The sequence below is a fragment of the Manacus candei genome, unplaced genomic scaffold, assembly GCF_025592945.1.
Source record: "Manacus candei isolate 608988 ecotype Guabito, Panama unplaced genomic scaffold, ASM2559294v1 h1tg000011l, whole genome shotgun sequence".
In the NCBI taxonomy this organism is placed as follows: Eukaryota; Metazoa; Chordata; class Aves; order Passeriformes; family Pipridae; genus Manacus; species Manacus candei.
Genome location: NW_026138059.1, coordinates 9,584,580 through 9,592,894, shown reverse-complemented (window position 1 = coordinate 9,592,894; position 8,315 = coordinate 9,584,580). Strand labels below are relative to the sequence as shown.

At 34.7% G+C, this 8,315-nt stretch overlaps 1 long non-coding RNA gene across 1 annotated transcript; it reads right to left on the bottom strand.

Annotated features, from left to right (window-relative positions):
• Positions 1 to 426: 426 nt before the first annotated feature.
• Positions 427 to 7,445, bottom strand: LOC127466832 (uncharacterized). The gene is made up of 3 exons (XR_007902875.1): positions 6,257 to 7,445; positions 4,877 to 5,016; positions 427 to 2,814 (listed from the first exon to the last, which is right to left on the bottom strand). It is a non-coding gene; the product is annotated as an uncharacterized LOC127466832 (long non-coding RNA).
• Between the last annotated feature and the right edge of the window lie 870 nt (positions 7,446 to 8,315).

The following is an 8,315-nucleotide window of genomic DNA, read 5'->3' as shown; positions in this document are numbered from 1 at the left end:
TTTGATTAGATATGGCACACAACAGCTCCAGTGAAAGAGAGGCAGCCTTCAAGGATAGATTACAAGACTCTTCTTATGACAGATGTTCAGAAATCTCTAGAAGGTAGTTGATCCTTTCTTGCAGTTCCCACTGTCATCTATACCTCATTTTTCACTGCATTGATATTTATTTGCTAGATCTTCCAAAATATGTGTACAATAGGTAGATGTGTCAATACCTTTCTTAGGCACACAGGTTTAAGCTAGTCATTGTTGTGGTCAGCATTAGAAAGAGTTATGGTTTTCAGAAGTTACTTGTGGCTTACATACTTCTCTGAACTCTACATCCACACATATACATGTATGTAATCAAATATAAATACATTACAATGCATTTTGGATTTCAAAAAGAGTGGAAGTATTGTAAGTCTGCATCTTGAAGCTGAAAACAAGTAACATTTCAAACTGGGAGTTTTAAAGGAATATTTTCATCCTTTTTTATCACAAAGTTTGAAAAATTATATTGCTTTGTATAGAGTAGACAGTATATGTTAACTTACACAGTCTCACATAGCATATTGTTAATAAAAATAGAGTAATCAAAGTACTCACAGCCACTTAAGAGTGAAATGATATCTTGACACAGACTCTGAAAACAGATTTTATTTCAGAAATTAAAATAATAAAACGACGTTTATAATGATGAAGAGATATTACAGATTCTAATAAGTCATCTGGTAAAACTTGCCATAATAGCATCACTTTCCAGGAAGGTAAGATTTTAGGTAATATTTTTTTTGCTAGGCCTAACCTAGAAGGTATTGTAATTAAAGTGTGTTCTAAGTTCTAAGGGGGAAAACACCTTGCTCACTTCCTCTCCTCAGTATCCTTTCTGAAGAGATCCATGTCTTGTCTCAGAATTCTCTTTTTTCCACTCAGCAACTACTCCATATCTTTCATGACGAGCAGAGCTTCAAACTTGCACACCACTTCAACTGAATTTTGAAGAGGAGGGAAGATTTTATGTTATGTAGACTATGACCCTCTTCATATGCTACAGGCTGTTCACCTGTAGCTCTGGAGCACAATACTACTGTGTTAAAATTCTTTTCATTGGCCATTATAATCCCAAAATATTTCACTTCTGACAGCTTTTCAATTCCCCATTCTGTACTACTGAAGTAGATTGTTGGAGTGGTTCTTCCATTTTACTTTGTTAAATATCGCAGTCTTTTAAGACTACTTTTTCCAGTTTGTCATGATCATTTTGCATTCTGTTAGTCTTTCAACATGTGCAGTCCTTCCCTTATTGAACATCGTCTGCAGTTTTCTTGACACTTATTTGCAAGTCTTCCAATTCTCTGATTTACTAATACTGTTTCTTACAACTGTAAAGTGAATATGACAAACTGATCTTGCTTCTGCTGACTACTAAGCAATTCTTTAAGTCTGAACTACAAAGTTAAAGTATTAACAAAAAAAAAAAATAAGAATATATTCTTAATCAACCCAGAACATATACACTCTTGGACACAGAAGGCAACACAGTTTTTCTTTGAGTAATATATAAGTAGCATCAAAATAGTCTAGATGATTGCATCAATAACTGGTTTTTAATTTTGGTTAAATATTTTTTTTCTTACAGCAAAAAAACATAAACTTTTTTTGCAATCAAATAAAATACCTGCTAGAATGATCCAGAACATTTAATTCGGGCATTTGGTTTGTTTATTATTCTTGTGTTTTTTTGGCTTTCCTTTAATTCAAAAATGAACAGTGAGAAAATGTATAACTGAAATACTTGTTTTAATTAATAATTTTTCCCAGTTTTTTTCCAGTTTTCTTTTTCATTACCTTTTGAAATCATCACATTTTGAAACTGCATTACTTTAAAAAAAGAAATCTTACAATGAGAGAGTTAAATACTGAAATAAGATCATCAAAAGGATTGTGAAATCTCCAACCTTAGAAACTTTCAAAACTCAGCTAGACAAGGTCCAGCACAGATGGATCCAATTTTCATCTAACCCTGCTTTGAGTAGCAGGTTGAACTATATGACATGCAGTAATTTTATCTAAATTTAAGACAGGACATGCATATTAAAGATGAAAAAAAAGCAATAATTTGTCTACTTCATAAATATCAATTAATATTGCAAAATTAATAAGCTACTATTTTTTTGCCTGATGTGCTTGTTAAACACTCAAACAGGTATGTTTATTAGCTGAAGGTAGGATGGGTACATTTCTTGAATATCTTGCACAATGAAACAACATTGCTTGGGCAGGGCCTGATGTTCCCTGGGGCAGACACAGAGCCCTGGACTATGGGCAGGATGAGGGGAAGCCATGCCGGGGGCACAGTCTTATCATAGCATTTCTTCTACCAAAGTGTCCTGGCATGCAGTTATTTTTTAATGGTTTCAGAAACTGCTATTCTCAGCTCACATAGTATGATAGATGTTGCCACTAAGGTTTTATTCTTCACTAAGACTTTATTCTACAGCTGCTCATCCTAGGAAGCCTCTGTGTGCCATAGTGTGAAAATCTACACCAACAAAGGATACAACTCTTTGAACTCACCTGTCTTTTTTTTTATTATTATCCAAAGCTCTTTCCCTTTTTAATGACTTCACTGTTCACCCACTTGGCTATGTCCAGCAGGGGATTGACACTACATTCTTAGAACAAGATACTGAATCGCACATGAGTTGTCTCACCCAAGTCAGTGTCCCTGGGGTTTACTGGAATCAGTTGAAAATAATCTGGCAAAGCTTTCCTTGTAGAAAATAGTTCAAATTCCTACCTTCCACCTTTCTTCTGCAACCAACCGTCCTGTTTGAGAGATGAGCAACAACAGATGGGAAAAATATCAGTAAATTCACTTCTGACAAATAATCTGTGAGGAAGTGTCTGTGGAACAATCTGCTTTCAAACTCCAAAATTTCTTTGAGATGTACTTCATAGTCTATCTGAGCCTGAATTCACTGAGTTAAACAGCTTTTCTTTTGCTCAGGGACAGTGTCATGGTTAACTCATGATCAGCCACATTTTCTGAAGTGAAAAGCCTTAGAGTTAAAATTTATGAAGAAAAAAAAGACATCAACACGTAAACTATAAGCCCGAGTTTGCAGTTATATTGACACTCAATAATTCCAGTCCACCAGCTGTTCACTTTTTTTTTCAAAGTGTGTCAGCATCTCCTGATAGGGTCTGTCTCTCAGTACACATTGTGGCCTCTCTGCTTTTCCACCTTTGTTAGCTAGAAGTGACTACGGCATGTTATCCCCTGGACCTCAGTCGAGGTGATACTTCCACAGATTTACCACCTGCAAGAGTGATTTGATTACCTTCTAGTGACTCCAGTTGCTACAGGAAATGATTTTGTTAGGCACAGATTGCAACAGTATTAATGGTTCATTCATTTACTGTATTGGTCATGTCTGAATACAGTTTTCTTTAAAATTTCCATGCCTCCAAAACAACACCTCTTTCAGGATGATCCAAGGTACAAGCAGAATGTGTTTACAACTTGCATGTGTTGTTTCATGCTCTAATTCTACACAAGAAGAGAGAGGTTGCCTGTATTAGATCCTGTTTTCTAAATGGCATTGCTGATAATGCTGTGAAATAAATTAGTTTAAATTAGCCTAGTTTGCCTATACGGTTCATACTCTTCCCACTTGGCACATTTTGCTTTCACTCAGAAAATCTGCATAATTACAAACCTTTAGCTGATCCCCACTATATTGTGAGAATTGTTGAAACCTTATTGCACATTTTGTAGCTCTAGTAAATGCAGTAAGTAGAAGCGTAGATCCACTAAAGCCAGGGGAAACACTGCCACAAGGTCAATAAGACCAGATTACCTTAAATGAAAGAGTTCTTTCCCTTCTCTTATGCATCCTCAAATCATTATCTCTGCACAGTTATTTTGGGAAGATGAACAAGTTGCTTCATAGCAAGAGCATAATTCTGAAATTATGCTCACTAGATCCATTAGGTTGCTGTGTTTAATTCTAGGTCTTGGTATCTGATTGTGTGCAAGGTTCAAGATACATGCAAGGTTCCATCCAGGTTCCAATCAGGTACTCGCCTTTTCAAGAAAATCTGGACACCACTGAGAGAGGAGTTTGTTCCAGTGTCCATTTGCTACAGCCCACACGAATACCAGCAAGTCTGAACTGATTAACTGATGGAAAATGCTCCGACCCCACCATGGCATAGCAAAGGTGCTACAGAAGCAGCTACCATGTACTCTCTGGCTAAGAAGGCAACAAGCTATTTTTCAGGAAGGGTGTTTCAATGAAATTTTGTGATTATTTCAGTAATTTTCATAATTTCACTCTTATCCAAAAATAATTCCCAAAGAATTTGAGGTCAACTTCAATAAAATAGAAAGAAGAAATTGTGATTGCAATTACAGTGAGATATGTTGTTTGAATCAGTAAGATATGACATGACAATTTACTCTCAAAAATATGAAATAGAATTGCTCATGAAGAGACACAGACACATTGAATAAAAAAACCCCTGAACCAACAGAGGCAAAACCACAAGATTTTTCTCCCCACTCTTTTTAGTGAAGTTAGAAGGGAATTTTTGCTTTCCTACAGGATCACTATGAGTTTCAGATTCTAGAATCTTTTTTTTCCTCCCAATATTATACTCTATACAGGAATAAAATATTCAATATAAGAAGTAATAGTGTGCTTAGTGCAATAGCAGTAGAGTAATAGCTTCTTTAAAAGGAGAGGAGTAGAGGATTTCTAGAAGAACAGAAAAAGTTTGACAAGGAAATAGTAAGAAAATTATAACTTTTTATTTTATAGTATCAGGAGCTAACAGGTAAAAATACAAAATTACACAGATAGGAAACATTATAAAAGGTAATTACCTCTGCTGTTAATAAAACAGCTGTTGTCCAGCTATCTCCTTTGTGTGAACCTGCAGGCTAGCCAGATCAGATCAATGACTCTCAGCAGGGTTAAAGGAGCCGTGTAGCTTCATTAACTCTTTGGAAGAAGAATCTGAACACTGAAAAAGAGATATATTGAGATACTCTTCTTTCCATCTTTTTTGGTTCCTTTGAGCTCTTAGGACCAATCCCTGTACTTAAGCCAGAAGAAATGTAAGATTTCAAGTAAATTATATTAATGTAATGTCTTTAAAACAACAGAAAGCAGGGTATTTGTTTATAAATGTAGAATATCTAGTGTCTAATGGAATACACATACACATATCTTAATGTGGTTTTGGTAAAGAGAAATCTAGACATTGGATCAGTAATAACTATGTCAAATCAGAATCTACCACAAACTCATTTTATCCTATTAGAAATCTTGATTTACGACCAACTCACAAACATATAATTTTAGTATTCACTCAGTGCTTCATTTCAGAAAGGCTCATTTGCTACTTTTGAGCAATTGTCCTTCCTCCTATTTCTTCTTTAGCCTCAGGAATTTTAGAAATATGTAATGGTAAACTCAGGAAATCCAGTGCACATCTGATCAATAACAATTTTACCCACTTTTACCCAAGCTGCCATCTGTTAGATAGGATGCAGTAACAAAAAAAAAAAAAAAAAGAGAGAGAGAAGAAATTAAACATTTCACTGGTAGAATTGCAATGTTGTCTTGAATAATTAAAATAAAATATCTCAGAAGGCAAAGGTTTCCTAGAACTGGCACAGACTTATTTGAATAATGCCCTGGAATAAAAAGGTTAAATGTACATCAGTGATATGTAATGAATATCATATAATAATGATCATGCTGCTTTTCCTGTCTCTCTCTCTAAAAGATTATGACATGTTGAAGCTATCAAAATAGATGTGTTTATATAAAACTGACAGTGATATGTAGTAGAGGTTAAAGCTCTCTGAAGATCATATAAAAATAGAAGAGGAGGTATCCTTCACAGAGTCCCAGAAGGATCATGGTTTTTTTTAATTAAAAAAAAAAAAAAAAAAAAGAAGAAAGAAAAAATCGAGACCATTGTAAACAAGATTTCTCCGTGAAATGAAATTAAGTATGGCAAAGTGGTTCTCCAGTAACTGTGCAAATAAAATTAAATTAAATTAGCATTGTTAACTCTACCAATTCTTAAAGACTAAGCAGTTAGAAGTCAAGATCTAAAATGCATCTTTTAATTGTCTATTAAACTTTAACATTTACATACTCAATATGAAAATATCAAATGTGAGCGATATATATTTAATTAATCATGTATGTTTAAACTTACAGTTGAAAGTAACCTACCACCAATGACTAACCAGAAATATAACTCAGATGAAGCTTTTTTTGCAGTCCTGTTTAGCACCTTTGTAACATATGTTTTCAGTGACTTAGAATTCATTTAATTACGTAGTGTAGTGTGTTTATTTGCTCCAAGATAGATTTAAAGTTAACTCAGAAAAAAGAGTAAGTGATCCTTTGCTTCCCATGCTAATGGTCACCTGCAGATGGGGAGTAACAGCTTTCTGGTAACTGTAAAAAGCAACTTCCTCACCTCTCTCTCTCTCGCCCTGAACAGAACCTGTACATCCTAAAAGTTGGTATGTGATTTTTTTGTGTATAAAAGATAATAATGTTTACTAATCTTTCTGAGATATTTTCGAGGTTAATGGAAGAAAAATCATGTCCAAGATCAAAGCTTTAGGATTTAATAAAGTTTATGACAAATAAAGAACAAACAATTGTACAGAAATATTATTCAGGCAGCCCATCAGTCAGTTTTACAGCTGTCTTAAGTAAGGATGGATGGCATATTGGCAGTGCTGAGGTATTTTAGTACCCTTTTCCTCTGTGGACTCTTCCAGCACTTTCTCTCCACCAGGTATCCAAACACTGTGAGTGTCCAACTTCTCCCAGCTAGCAGGAAGGGCAAGAGCAGTGTCTGATAGGGCCTGAAGACACCTCCTTCTATGCTGCACCCACTTAGAGGGTACCCTGCAGCAAGTGTCTTTCTCACTCCGCCTTCGATGGCGCTGTATTTAATAGTGTGGCTGTGACCTTCTCTGTCATCACATTTCAAATATTTGTGTTTCTAACATGACAATGTGAAACTTCAGTTAACTATTTTCTATAATTTTGTTATCTGATTCCTTTCAATTTTCAAAGAACAAATAATACAGGTTATTGCTAGAAGTTGTTAAGATGAAGGCCACTTCAATTTTATTGTCAGAATTTTGGCGGTGGAAGGAGACTGGGACACACACACACACACATTCACATTCACAAGGGAAATGCATTTACAGACAGGGAACAGATGGGGGAAATCTTATGCTTCATTGAGGCTGGTGCTCCCTGCACTACTTAAAGAATGTTCCTCCTGAGAATCACAGCTAAAGTTTGTTTCAGGTTTTGTCCTCAAACTGTAACAGAATTTAAGGTATAGTTTTGACCTAAAAGTTGTGAGCTGAATTGTCATAATTTTTATACTAAAGGAAATTCTTGTGTTGATTTTACAATTTTTGATGCATGCTATACAGCTTTACTTTCATGCTTCTGGAAATAACAAAAGTTTGTGCAATGCTAAGAGCCAAAATATTGCACAAAATCCCAATTAAACTTTTCTTGTTTTCCAGAAAAATAATCTGGCTAATTTCAAACATAATTTTGGTTGGGAAAAGCAGCTCAGAATTTGTCATAAATGTCATATACTTGTTCAGACCAAAATTACAAACCTTTAAAATTCATTTTTTTAACACTTTTACTGTCAATGTCTTTGCTAGAGTTTCAGGCAAAATTTCACAGTGAGACTTAAGTGAAACCACAACACAGCAATACATACAATGTTGATGGACATTCAGAAATGACTGTGCATTAAGACATAATGTATGTTCTCATAGTAAAAACTTCAGATATCAAGAATATTGAAACTGACCAGCAGTGGACCTTTTAATAGTACAGAGGAAATAATGTGTTGGAACATGATGATATTGTCTCATATTCTGTATATTTTAAGGCTGCAGGTTTCTCATGTGGTAAAGTAATCAATCCCACGTGCACTATAAATGTCAATTACTATATATGAAAGTTAATGTAAATTTTCCCTCTTGAAACAAGAAAACAATATTCTGTAAACCTGGAGAAAGGCCACCATACTGTACGAAAATGTTTTCAACAGTTAAGCAGGAAAAAGCTATCAACAAAAGCAAGAATTATGATCATTTAAGCTGTTACAAAAAGATTAGCAACAGTCCTTCCTTGCCATATGCATGTAGTTAAAAGTTATTTTTACTGTACATATTGACATTCATCACCTTACAATTTCCCATGTACATGAATAATTATAATCAGGGAAGAACTAAGAGTATTTAAAAAATTATG